The following is a 15,164-nucleotide window of genomic DNA, read 5'->3' as shown; positions in this document are numbered from 1 at the left end:
TTCTCTCGGTGAGAAGGATGAGATGGAGGCCATCTCTCAAATTCTAGTCGTTTGCGAATATCAAGACGTCTTTCCAGAAGAGCTTCCAGGAATGCCTCCGCACCGGCAAGTTGAATTTGTCATCGATCTTGAGCCTGGTACGGAACCTATTTGCAAACGTCCTTACAAGCTGGGACCTAAAGAGTTGAAGGAGCTGAAGAAGCAACTCGATGAACAAGAGCGTATGGGTCTCATCCGACCTAGTTCTTCTCCGTGGGGTTGTGGAGTTCTTTTTGTGAAGAAGAAGGATGGAATGGACCGACTTTGTGTTGACTACCGTCCATTGAACAAGAAGACTATAAAGAACAAGTACCCACTTCCCAACATTAATGAGCTATTTGAACAACTCAAAGGTGCTCAAGTATTCTCCAAGCTTGATCTCCGTATGGGCTATCACCAGATTCGAATTCGTGAGCAAGATATCCCCAAGACTGCATTCAGAACAAGCTATGGTTCATATGAATACATTGTCATGTTTTTTGGCCTCGTCAACCCTCTGCCAACTTTCTCTCGCATGATGAACTTCATCTTCAACCCCTACACAAATGACTTCTTCTTGGTCTACCTCGATGACATTTTGGTCTTTTCCAAGAACAAGGAAGATCATGCCAAGCACTTGCGTTTGTTGCTCGATAAGCTCAGAGAACATCGGTTCTACGCCAAGTTTTCAAAGTGCGAGTTTTGGCTCGATGAGGTTCTCTATCTTGGACATATCATCTCTGCCAAGGGCATAGCGGTGAATCCTGAGAAGGTGGCTGCAATTGTGAATTGGGAACCACCTCAGAACGTGAAGCAACTCCGCAGCTTCCTTGGTCTCGCAAGCTACTATCAAAGGTTCGTTGAGAACTTTTCAAAGATCGCAAAGCCGCTTTCCAACTTTCTCCAGAAGCACATGAAGTACGTTTGGTCTCCGGAATGTGACATCGCTTTCAACACCCTGAAAGAGAAATTAGTCACTGCTCCAGTTCTAACTCCTCCTGATGAATCCAAACCGTTCGAGGTCTTCTACGATGCCTCTCTTCAAGGTCTTGGTGCAGTGTTGATGCAAGAGAAGAAAGTTGTGGCTTATACCTCTCGCCAGTTGAAGCCCAACGAGAAGAACTACCCCACTCACGACCTCGAGTTGGCGGCAGTTGTGCATGCTCTTTTGACTTGGAGACATCTCTTATTGGGAAGAAAAGTGGACATCTTCACTGGCCACAAGAGTCTCAAGTACATCTTCACTCAGCCTAATCTCAACCTCAGGTAGACTCGTTGGGTCGAAATGATTCAAGAGTATAATCCAAGTATCGAATATACTCCAAGCAAGGCCAATGTAATTTCTGACGCATTGAGCAGGAAGGCTTACTGCAACAGTCTGATTCTCAAGCCTCACCAACCGGAGCTTTGTGAAGCTTTCCACAAACTCAATCTGCAAGTTGTTCCTCAAGGTTTCCTCGCCAACCTTCAAGTCTCTCCTACTTTGGAAGATCAAATTCGTGAGGCTCAACTTCTTGATGCTATAGTGAAGAAGGTAAAGATTGGGATTGCCAAGAGTCAACCCAAGTACAAGTGCTATCGCCTTGATGACAAGAATACTCTCTTCTTCGAGGATCGCATTGTTGTGCCTAAAGGTGACCTTCGTAAATTCATTATGAACGAAGCTCACAATTCACTCCTCTCTATCCACCCTGGGAGCATGAAGATGTACCAGGACCTCAAGCAGGCGTATTGGGGGACTCGAATGAAGCGCGAGATTGCTCAGTTCGTGAATGAATGTGATGTCTGTAGAAGAGTGAAGGCAGAACACCAACAGCCAGCTAGTCTCCTCCAACCTCTTGCCAGTCCAGAATGGAAGTTTGACCACATTGAGATGGACTTCGTGACGGGATTTCCAAAGTCCAAGCGTGGCAATGATGCTATATTCGTTGTCATCGACAAACTCACTAAAGTGGCTCATTTCCTGCCTATCAAAGAGTCTATCACAGCAGCTCAATTGGCAGAGCTTTATACCTCTCGGATTGTTTCTCTGCATGGCATTCCACAGTTGATTTCTTCAGATCATGGCAGCATCTTTACCTCGAAGTTTTGGGATTCTTTTCAGAAGGCCATGGGCACCAACATCCATTTCAGCACAGCTTTTCATCCTCAAACTAGCGGTCAAGTCGAGCGTGTCAATCAGATTCTCGAAGATATGCTCAGGGCTTGCGTTATCTCTTTCAGTATGAAGTGGGAAGATTGTCTTCCATATGCCGAGTTCTCCTACAACAACAGCTTTCAAGCGAGTTCGGGCAAGGCCCCATTTGAAATTCTCTATGGCAGGAAGTGTCGTACTCCTCTTAACTGGTCAGAGACTGATGAGCGTCAACTTCATGGAAATGACTTGATCACAGAGGCAGAGGAAATGTGCAAAGTCATTCGTTATAACCTCAAAGCAGCGCAATCGCGCCAGAAGAGCTACTATGATAGTAAGCATCATGATTTGGCTTTTGAGATCGGAGACCAATTTTACCTCCGCGTCTCTCCAATGAGAGGTACTCGTCGCTTCGGTATCAAAGGGAAGCTTGCCCCTAGATACGTGGGTCCTTTCAAGATCGTCAGCAAGAGAGGCGATCTCGCCAATCAACTCGAGCTTCCCTCCAACTTTGCAAATGTGCACAACGTGTTCCATGTCTCTCAGCTCCGCAAGTGCTTCAGGACTCCTGACCGCACCGTCAACTTCGAAGACATTGATCTCCAAGAAGACCTTTCTTATCGTGAGCACCCAGTTGCTATTCTTGAAGAAACTGAGCGCAAGACTCGCAATAAGTCAATCAAATTCCTCAAAGTCAAGTGGTCACACCATTCCGACCGTGAAGTCACCTGGGAACGCGAGGATCACCTCCGTTCTGAGTACCCGGCGTTTTCCCAGTCCTAGATCTTGTAACACCCCGGATGTAATTTACCTTATCTGTACTCCAACTCTTGCCGTTTCCGGCCTAAGTTATTTTATTTTCCTCGGTGTCGGGTTTTTGTCTTCGCGTGTTGTTGCCTTTCCATCATCTAGAGCGTTCGATCACGATCGCGTGGCCGCAAATCGTGCTCAATTTGGAGCCTCCTAGCTCCTCCTACCTATAAAAAGGCATCCCCTCTCGAAATCCCGGATCCCCTCCTTCTAAAAAACCCTAGAAGATCCCTCTCCGCGCGCGGACACGTCCGCCCGCGCCGGACCAAATCGCCGCCGCCAACCAGGGTCTGCCACATGTCCCCAGCCGGCCTCCTCCGCCGCGGCCCGTGGGAGCCCGCAACCGGCCCCCGCGGCCCAGATCTGCTCCGCCGCCCCGCGCCTCTTCCCCGCCGCCCGGTCCTCGCCGCGCCGCCGTCCTCGCCCCGTACGCCGGCTGCCTCCGCCGCCCGCCAGCTCGCCGACCGCCGCCGCCAAGATGCTGCCTCGTCGCCTCCTCACACCGGCAGACGCCGCCCGCGGCCACCTCGGCGTCTGTGCCCGCTGGCGCCGCCTCCTCACCGCCCCTCGTCGTCGGCATGCGCCGCCCCGGCCAGACTCTTCTTCTCTGGCGACCTCGCCCATGTCCAGCGACCTCGACGCCGTGGGTGAACAGTAACCGCCAGATCCGCCGCTACAGTGCCAAACCCTAGATCCACTAGGGTTGACTTTCCCCTCTCCCCTTATTTTTTTGCAATCTTCATCATGTCGTATCTCTGCATCCGCAGCTCCGATTTGTGTGTGTAGCATATCAAAATGTTTGTCTCGACGAGTACATCATTTGATCTCATTGCATCATTTTCATTTGAGCTCATCTTGATGCCTGAAATGCTGTTGGAAGAGGGCTATGTGATGAATTTGTCAGACCTGTTCCATCTAATGGCATTTTGTCATTTTTGCCATGATTTATGTGTGCATGCTATGATCCTGAGCTCTACATGTGTTTTGTTACATGCCATGCCATCTTTACAGAGGTGCTTGCCATGTATTTTTGTGACATTTGTGGTGACTAGCACAAGCTTGCAAAGTAGCGTAATCGGTAATGCTGATTTCAGGGACTTAGAATTTCTCTAAGTCCTTGTCTTGATTTTGTCGTTATGCCATATGTTCATGTTGTTTCCGAGTGATCCGTGCCTCTTTTGAGGATGATTAGTAAGGATGTTTTGTTAACCTTGTGGTTCTCTATCCATCCATGTCGTTGTTTGCATTTATTGAGCACCCTGGCTTGAGTCAATCGAGCTCTACTTTTGCTATATCGTGAATCCTGGCAGATTGTTGACATGATTAGCGATTTTGCCGAGGATGTTGCTATTGATCCGTGCATGCTATGTTGTTGTTCTTGCCATGTCTAGCTTCTATGCTATGTATTATTGATGGATGTATGCTTAGTTTGTCATGCCATGCTCTGTAGTGAGTGCATCGAGCTCGTAAACATGCCTACTCGGTAACTGATTTGCATGCTCCAGTTTTTCACCAAGTCTGAGATCTGTTTATGTTTTTGCCATGTTCACATGCTTGCAATTGTATTTTCTGATCCCTTTTGGCTCAAGGTCACTAAGGGACTTTTGTTAAGTGCTTTGAGTGGCTTCATGTCATGCCTTTCTTTGCCATGTTAAGTTCCTATAGAATATAGTTTTCATGCTCTAAAGTGTGCTTGCTGATGATAAATTCCAGACTTGTGTTAATTTCACTAAGTCTGAAACCTGTTGTCATTTGCACTTTTGCCATGCTTGTTTGAACCTGTTAGTTGATGAATTAGCCATAGCTCGGTGTTCATCTTTTGTCAAGCTTAATGAGTGGATCCATGCCATGTATTTTGTTGTCATGTTTGAGTGCTGTAGCATATTTATCTTGATGCATTTAGTTGGTCACTTGCTGTTTATCGCAGACCGGTGCCATATTTGTTTTGATTGCCATTTCCAAACCGTGCATCCGTCCGGTGATCTTTATATCAATTTCAACCGAAATCACCTCACCTTTCCAGTGGCACTCTTGGATTTCCAAGTTGAGGCCAGTTTCAATCATTCCTTGTCAAATCTCGCATATGCATCACATACCGCATCCCGTATAGCATACCATGTTTGCATCATGTTGTTTGAGCATTGCACGTGGTTGATTGTGTTCCGTTTGCTTGTTGTTCTTGTTTGGGTAGAGCCGGGAGACGAGTTCGCAAATGAGGAGCCCATTGAGTTCGCTTACGAGGATCAAGTCAACTCTGACAACTTTGCAGGCAAGATGATCATACCCTCGAAATCACTACTATCTTTGCTTGCTAGATGCTCGCTCTTTTGCTATGCCTATGATACAATACCTACCACTTGCTTATCATGCCTCCCAAATTGCCATGTCAAACCTCTAACCCACAATGTCCTAGCAAACCATTGATTGGCTATGTTACCGCTTTGCTTAGCCCCTCTTATAGCGTTGTTAGTTGCAGGTGAAGTTTGGAGATCGTTCCTTGTTGGAACATAGTTTATTGTTGGGATATCACTATATTATCTTGTTTAGCTTAATGCATCTATATACTTGGTAAAGGGTGGAAGGCTCGGCCTTATGCCTAGTGTTTTGTTCCACTCTTGCCGCCCTAGTTTCCGTCATATCGGTGTTATGTTCCCGGATTTTGCGTTCCTTACGCGGTTGGGTTATAATGGGAACCCCTTGATAGTTCGCCTTGAATAAAACTCTTCCAGCAATGCCCAACATTGGTTTTACCATTCGCCACCTAGCCTTTTTCCCTTCGGTTTCGTGGACTCAAGGGTCATCTTTATTTTAACCCCCCCCCCGTGGCCAGTGCTTCTCTAAGTGTTGGTCCAACTGAGCGATGTCCGGGGCTACCAGGGGCAACTCTTTGCTGGCCTACCCGACGTCTTGCTCATCCGGTGTGCCCTGAGACAAGATATGTGCAGCTCTTATCGGGATTTGTCGGCACATCTAGGTGGTGTTGCTGGTTTAGTTTTACCATTGTCGAGGATGTCTTGTAACCGGGATGCCGAGCCTGGTCGGAATGTCTTGGGAGAAGGAATATCCTTCCTTGACCGTGAGAGCTTGTGATGGGCTAAGTTGGGACTCCCCTGCAGGGATTTGAACTTTTGAAAGCCGTGCCCGCGGTTATGGGCAGATGGGAATTTGTTAATGTCCGGTTGTAGATAACATGAAACTTAACTTAATTAAAATGAATCACTCGCATGTGTAACCGTGATGGTCTCTTCTTGGCGGTGTCCGGGAAGTGAACACGGTGTTGGAGTAATGCTTGACATAGGTTGTTCTAGGATCACTTCTTGATCATAGTTCTTTGGCCATGCTTTGCCTTCTCTGCTCGCTCTCTTTTGCGAATAGGTTAGCCACCATATATGCTAGTCGCTTGCTGCAGCTCCACATCATACCTTGCCTTTCCTATAAGCTTAAATAGTCTTGATCGCGAGGGTGCGAGATTGCTGAGTCCCCGTGACTCATAGTTTACTTCCAAAACCAGATGCAGGGACCGATGATACCGTTCCAGACGATGCGCTTGAGCTCAAGTGGGAGTTCGATGAAGACTCTCGCCATTACTATGTGTCTTTCCTAGATGATCAGTAGTGGTTCCTAGTTGGGGCGATCGGGGACCGTGTCGCATGTGGTGTTGATCTTTATTTTGGTACCATAGTCGGACCATGAGTGTATTGGATGATTGTAATGTTATTCATGTATTTGTGTGACGTGGCGAGTGTAAGCCAACTATGTACCTTTCCCCTTTTATCTGTTTACATGGATTGTTGTGAATATTACCTTACTTGCGACATTGCTTTCAATGCGGTTATGCCTCTAAGTCGTGCTTCGACACGTCGGAGATATAGCCGCATCGAGGGCGTTACAAAACTGTGTGGCAAAGGTTGCCCATCACACACAATTTTTATGTGGTAAACGTTTGCGCAAGGTGGCCTAATGCAAAAAGTTTTCAAGAGAAAGTCGTGTGTGATTGTTCATTGATCCAACACGGTTTATTCCTAGAAACTGTGTGCGTTGCCTCAGGTCATTGCCCATGGTATTTTTTTCAATAACCTTTGCAATAGCAAAACCCAATTAGCAGGCTAATTGCCCTATTATTAATAATGCATTTATTAATCTAATTGACATTCATATTAAGCACATAATATATTTCATTTCCATATTAAGGAAGTAGAATTTCATAATTGAAATACATCAGAGTACAACATGATATAGCTTCAGCACTCAGCTACCCCATTACACAACTGCACCAGCACCAAGTTTCACATGCAAGATGTAGAACCTTCTTGAATTAGCATCATAGACGGTATATAGATAGATGCATCTCATCTGGAAAAATGTTGAAGTGGAAGGCGAATATTTATCCTTCATTCATGTTGAAGGTCTTTGCAACTGTAGGCCAGTGCATGTGGATGATTGACCGCCCGTCCTTCGTCCTCTTCAGAAACACTTCAATATTGAATTGTGGGTGTTGTATGAAAACCTTCCTCGCCTCCTAGCCATATAGGTGGTTTGAGAGGTAATCATAAGTGAACTTATTTGGAAAGGCCTAAAAATAAGGATGTGCATAAATATCTTCTCTATATTGGAAATGGGGCAAAGGAATAAAAAAGCAGGGTATAATAGTTAGTACCATCTTGTAGTGAACTGATGTCTTCTTCATTGTGCAGACAAATATCTTGTTGTGTTTTGTCGCTAATTTCATTATCCTAACAATCTTTCTGAGTTTCTTGACTTAATTGATATTCATGGACAACTCATTTCCCCATATGCAAAAAGGGTCGAACAGTGGGTCGAAACCTCTGACAGGAGGACCTACATGTGCAAGACCAAATTCTTAAAAACCTAAATATTAGAATGGTTCCTGCAATTGCACAATAATGTGCTATTAGACAACGGACCATGCACATGCAGTTAACTAAACACCACAACAAATGAACCAAACATTAACTGAGCACCACATTGCACAATATAACATACTCCTAATAGAAGATCAGATAGTTAACCAAACCAAGCATGCTTAACAACTTGGGAATATAGCAACTGTATTTGTTTCTCATGTATTTAGTATAGCCAAATTCAATTTATTTCTCACATGGTATACAATAATAGAATGCAGCCACAACAATTGAACATCGCATTGCAGAATTGAACCAAACAGTTAACTAAACACCACAACAAATGAACCAAACGTTAACTAAGCACCACATTGCACAATATAACATACTCCTAATAGAAGATCAGATAGTTAACCAAACCAAGCATTCTTAACAACTTGGAAATATAGCAATTGTATTTGTTTCTCATGTATTTAGTACAGCCAAATTTGATTTATTTCTCACATGGTATACAATTACAGAATGCAGCCACAACAATTGAACATCGCGTTGCATAATTGAACCAAACAGATAACTAAACACCACAACAAATGAACCAAACATTAACTGAGCACCACATTGCACAATATAACATACTCCTAACAGAAGATCGGACAGTTAACCAAACCAAGCATGCTAGACAACTTGGAAAATTGCACCCTGAAGAATTGAACATCACATTTGCAGAATTGAACCAAACAATTAACTGAACACCACATTGCACGACATATAGAACATATACTCTAGAGCAGAAGATTGCATGGTAAAAGTAGACAGCACAATTCACTAGAATTTGTTAAGGAAAGGCGGTAGCTAGCAAACTGAACGTGGGTCCTTATAGTGAGCTAATAAGACAAGATAATCCTCATTATCGGAGATATCGATGATGATTGGCTCCTTGGACATGGTAGAGGGCGAGGCCTCCACTTTGTGGGTGCCCTCGTCATAGTGGTGAGTTGCCTGAGCTGCTCCAGGCACCAACCTGCTGGCTCTCGAGATGAGGTAAGCACGTGCACGCTGAGAAAACACCTCATAGTATTCGTCGAAGGCACCGACGGTGGCCTTGAGAAAACGCCACGAACTGTCATTTAAAGCATCCAACCGCGTCATGGCGTCAGCGTGCAAGGCGTCGACGGTGGCCTCGATGGCGAGGTGCTCCTCCAAGATCTGGGGGTCGGCATGAATGGCAGCCATCGCGACCTCATCCGTGCGTGCGGCCGTGATTTGCTTCTCCACTGCCAAATGCTCCTTCAGATCCTGGCTATACTGCGTGCACCATGTCTTAGGGCGGCGCTTATTTGGTGGAGGGGTCGGTGATTTGGGTGGAATGTGTCACACTCGCGCCGGTGGTCGGGGCATGTGGGATGTGGAAGGAGGAGGAGGATGGGGGTCGGGTGTGGATTACCTGCCTGGATAGGCGAGGCCGAGCAGCGTGAAGGAGGGTCATCGGTGAGGAGGCGGCGCTGCAAGCAAGGAGTGAAGGTTTCAACTTGGAAATGAAGGCGGAAATAGGGGAAATGTAGCTTTTGGTAAGGGGGAGGGGGCGGGGAGGTAGATATTTCCGCGGAAGCCGAAAATTTGGAATCGCTTCGGCGAAAAAACTGGCGCGTAAAGTGTCATCAGACACGGTTCCTTATTCAGAACTGTGTATGATACGTGAACATCACAAATGATTCATATAGCTTAACCCGTGTGTGATGAGTTTGAACGTCAAAAATTTTGGTTCGAATTTCCCTGGTTACAGTGGTCATCCACGTCATTGCATAATTTGGGTACACAAAGGAGACTACAGCATACCCACACTTCTTAATCGAGCAAGTTCGGCAACTAAATAGAGCTAGCTGACCTAAACATTACTCTAACAGATTAAAGACCGGTGCTCTTAATTAAACGAAACAAAGAGTACTACTACGGCTGGTGCTCGTCGATCTCCACTAACGCCTCCATGTCCAGCTCACGCCCGACGGTCTCCTGGGGAAGGGGCTCCATGGCATCAATTGCACAATACTCCGCAAGCATCTGGCCATCCGCATCTGCCATATCTTTGGAATAGGCCACCATGAGCTGGGCATGGGCGGCCGCGATCTGGGCTTTGGCGGGCTCCGTCGTGTCAAGGTACACAGTGCAGGAACTGGCGGCTGCTCGAACTCTCTCAGTGATTGCCAACTCTTCGGCCGTGGGTTGCCGACCATTGTCAGAGAAGCTTCGTTTGATTTTTGCGGTGACCGCCACGAGCTGGGCATGGACAGCCTCGACATGGTCGTAGGCAGCCTCCATCAGGGCTAAGGTCGCCACGACGGAACGGACAACTATTATGCCGCTATCACCAGTTGCTATCCCCGAGGCATATGCTGCTGTCACCGCCTAAGAAGCATAAGCGGTCATTTCGGCTGCCTTGGCCGCCCAGACACACATTGCGGTCGCCCTCACGAAGCTTGTTAGCACGCGCCTAGCGGCTGCGGCCGCGCTCTCGCTGGAGTGGGCCACCGAAGTTGCCCTCACGACGTGGTTCCATGTCCCCATCTTTCACCGGCGATGATTAAATAGTGCAATGATATTTTGAGGAGCGGCCTAGTGTGCTTGACACTCTGACGATGCTCCAAGATATTTTGTGCTACATCTCACACGGTTGGTGATAAATAACTGTGTGCGATCTACTTCATTCTTCTTCTTCATTTGAATTACTTAATGGGGTCACAGCTGCAAAGGATGGTGTTTGAATTGCTAGAACTTTTATCTGTAGTGAACATGCAATTATAGGTGTGTCGTCAAAAAAATTGGAATTATTCAGGGTTCGTTTGAACATTTTTATACATTAACTTGGTTTTGTAGGCATTTCAAGCGCATAATTCAAATTTGAACTACATGCACATGCTCCATGGTTGCATGCTTAGGTCCCATGCAAGAAATGGGAATGAATGTCAAACTCCCTGCCACGGTCACTCGGCCGCAAACATTGAGATACCTGGTTTTTAGATTCTAGTAAATCCAAAGCTCGTCTGAAATTCATGAAATTTGGCATGCTATCATGGAGCGGCATCAACATGCCGTGGTAAATTTTTTGTCCCATTTGGGGCAGGTTTGGGGATATGCTTCTCACAAACCAAAGCTTCTCACAACAATCCTGGTGGTTTCGGTAGGGAACGTCCAACCTTTGGGGACGAAACGATATCCATTGCCTCTTATTGCCTTCAAAAAAATGGTCGTGTGAACATAGAACAACAGGCGTGTTGTGTAAATTTTTGGGATTTTTCGGGGTTCGTTTGGACATTTTTATGCATTAATTGAGTTTTCAATGCATTTATGTGCATAATTCAAACTTGAACTGCACGCACATGCTCTAATGCATATAAATTGGTTGAAAATTCAAATGTGTGCCCTTGGTTGCATGCTTAGGTCCCATGCAAGAAATGGGAATGAATGTCAAACACCCTGCCACGGTCACTCGGCCGCAAACATTGAGATACCTAGTTTTTAAATTCTAGTAAATCCAAAGCTCGTCTGAAATTCATGAAACTTGGCATGCTATCATGGAGCGGCATCAACATGTTGTGGTAAAAAAATCCCATTTGGGGCAAGTTTGGGGATATGCCTCTCACAAACGAGAGCTTCTCACAATAAGCCTGATGGTTTCGGTAGGGAACGTCCCACCTTTGGGGACGAAACAATATCCATTGCCTCTGACTGCTTTCAAAAAAATTCTCGTGTCAACATTGAACAACAGGAGTGTTGTGTCAATTTTTGGGATTTTTCGGGGTTCGTTTGGACATTTCATGCATTAATTGAGTTTTTAATGCATTTATGTGCATAATTCAAATCTGAACTGCATGCACATGGTCTAATGCATAGAAATTGATTGAAAATTCAAATTTGTGCCCTTGGTTGCATGCTTAGGTCCCATGCATGAAATGGGAATGAATGTCAAACACCCTGCCACGTTCACTCGGCTGCAAACATTGAGATACCCGGTTTTTAAATTCTAGTAAATCCAAAGCTCGTATGAAATTCATGAAACTTGGCATGCTATCATGGAGTGGCATCAACATGTCGTGGTAATTTTTTTGTCCCATTTAGGGCAGGTTTGGGGATATGCTTCTCACAAACAAGAGCTTCTCACAACAAGCCTGATGGTTTTGGTAGGGAACGTCCCACCTTTGGGGACGAAAAGATATCCATTGCCTCTTATTGCTTTCAAAAAATTTGTCATGTCAACATAGAACAACAGGAGTGTTGTGTCAATTTTTGGGATTTTTTAGGGTTCGTTTGGACATTTTTATGCATTAATTAAGTTTTCAATGCACTTATGTGCATAACTCAAATTTGAACTACATGCACATGCTCTAATGCATATAAATTGGTTGAAAGTTCAAATTTGTGCCCTTGGTTGCATGCTTAGGTCCCATGCAAGAAATGGGAATGAATGTCAAACACCCTGCCATGGTCACTAGGCTCCAAACATTGAGATACCTGGTTTTTAAATTCTAGTAAATCCAAAGCTCGTGTGAAATTCATGAAACTTGGCATGCTATCATGGAGCGGCATCAATATGCCGTGGTGATTTTTTGTCCCATTTGGGGTAGGTTTGGGGATATGCTTCTTACAAACCAGAGCTTCTCACAACAAGCCTAATGGTTTCAGTAGGGAACGCCCAACCTTTGGGGACGAAATGATATCCATTGCCTCTTATTGCCTTCAAAAAAATTGTCGTGTGAACATAGAACAACAGGCGTGTTGTGTAAATTTTTGGGATATTTCGGGGTTTGTTTGGACATTTTTATGCATTAATTGAGTTTTCAATGCACTTATGTGCATAATTCAAATTTGAACTACACGCACATGCTCTAATCCATATAAATTGGTTGAAAATTCAAATTTGTGCCCTTTGTTGAATGCTTAGGTCCCATGCAAGAAATGGGAATGAATGTCAAACACCCTGCCACGGTCACTCAGCCACAAACATTGAGATACCTGGTTTTTAAATTCTAGGTAATCGAAAGCTCGTCTGAAATTCGTGAAACTTGGCATGTTATCATGGAGCGGCATCAACATGCTATGGTAAAAAAAATTCCCATTTGGGGCAAGTTTGGGGATATGCTTCTCACAAACCAGAGCTTCTCACGATAAGCCTGATGGTTTCGGTAGGGAACATCCCACCTATGAGCCCGAAACAATATCCATTGCCTCTTATTGCTTTCAAAAAAATTCTCGTGTCAACATAGAACAACAGGAGTGTTGTGACAATGTTTGGGATTTTTCGGGGTTCGTTTGGACATTTTATGCATTAATTGAGTTTTTAATGCATTTATGTGCATAATTCAAATTTGAACTACATGCACATGCTCTAATGCATAGAAATTGATTGAAAATTCAAATTTGTGCCCTTGGTTGCATGCTTAGTTCCCATGCAAGAAATGGGAATGAATGTCAAACACCCTGCCACGGTCACTCAGCCGCAAACATTGAGATACCCGGTTTTTAAATTCAAGTAAATCCAAAGCTCGTATGAAATTCATGAAACTTGGCATGCTATCATGGAGCGACATCAACATGTCATGGTATTTTTTTTTTGTCCCATTTAGGGCAGGTTTGGGGATATGCTTCTGATAGAGGCAAAGGTGTCCCGTCTTTCGATGAGATGATGGATATCGCTTTGGTGGCAGTCGACTTTGACGATCCGACTATGAACGTGCGAGGATGTCGCGCCTTAGCAATCGCTAAACCAACTCCGAGAGGTTATTGACCACGCCGGAGCACGATCAACCTGACCACGAGGGTCTGTTTCCTGCGAGCAAACGAAGAACAAGCAAGAAACTGAGATTGCAATCTGGATATTGCGAATATAAGATGAAAGCTTTATTGATCAAGGTGGGGTTCTATGACGCCTTTGTCTGGTCGTTGAACACAAACGAAGTACGCGAAGTTGCAGCTATGGCGAACTTTTAATCTAAACAAAACCCAAAGTCTAAACGATGCCCTAAGGGCTGTATATATGGAGGAAGAGGGGGGAATTTCGTGGCCCTTGGTGGAGGGGTCCGAAATCAACCCTATCTCTTGTTTCCCCACACATACGGACTCTAAAAATAGCCTATACTTATGTATTTCGAAATTACATGGGCCTGGCCCAATAATAAGGTGACGCAGCACCTAAAATAGCCTCGGGACGAAATTTATGAAATGGCATCTTGTATATTTCGTCCAAGGCTTCATGCACCCATTATGGTGGCTTCAAAGTCCTGAAATCATCACTTGTAACTCCGTTCTTGTTCCCCTTGCGCATGCCATCATCTCCATGCTTGTTCTTGCTCCAATGTTCATCCTTCTCCAAGCTAGGCCCTTCATTTGTAAGAAAAACAAATGTATCCAATTTAGGCAGCATCATATTCTCATGAACATTAGAATCATTACCAAGAAACGAAAGTACCTGGTAATTTAGTTGGCGTGCACGAGCTCTAGTAATTGGTCCAGTATGTATAGCAGCAGGGGCTGTGGGTGTAACAATTGTATTGATGTCCTCATCATCCTCCCCTTCTTGAAATGATGTCGTCCTCGACGGAAGTTCATCTTCCTCACCCAAATAAGGATTCAAATCTGCAATGTTAAAAGTGGGACTAACCCCAAAATCTCCAGGCAGCTCAAGTTTATATGCATTATCATTTATTTTCTCTAACACCTTAAAGGGACCATCAGCACGTGGCATTAACTTTGATTTGCGCAAATCAGGCAATCTATCCTTACGCAAATGTAACCAAACAAGATCTCGAGGTGCAAACACAACATATTTTCTACCCTTATCTCCAGCAAGTTTATATTTAGCATTCATACACTCAATGTTTTCCTTAGTTAACTCATGCATTTTTAAAATCAATTCAACACGTTGTTTAGCATCCAAATTAACCTTCTCCGAAGATGGAAGAGGCAACAAATCAATAGGTGCACGAGGTAGGAAACCATACACAACTTCAAAAGGGCACATCTTAGTAGTAGAATGCAATGAACGATTATAAGCAAATTCAATATGAGGCAAGCATTCCTCCCACATTTTCTTATTATTCTTCAAAACAGCCATAAGCATAGTAGACAACATTCTATTGACTACTTCAGTTTGTCCATCAGTTTGGGGGTGACAAGTAGTACTAAAAGTAGTTTAGTCCCCAACTTAGCCCATAAACATCTCCAAAAGTGGCTAAGAAATTTAGTATCACGATCTGAAACAATAGTATTTGGCACACCATGCAAGCGAATAATTTCACTAAAGAACAAATCAGCAACATTAACAGCATCATCGCTTTTATGACATGGTA

This window comes from Triticum dicoccoides, chromosome 4A, assembly GCF_002162155.2.
Source record: "Triticum dicoccoides isolate Atlit2015 ecotype Zavitan chromosome 4A, WEW_v2.0, whole genome shotgun sequence".
Lineage (NCBI taxonomy): Eukaryota > Viridiplantae > Streptophyta > Magnoliopsida > Poales > Poaceae > Triticum > Triticum dicoccoides.
The sequence above is the reverse complement of the archived record's forward strand: the minus strand, read 5'-3'. Positions refer to the sequence as shown.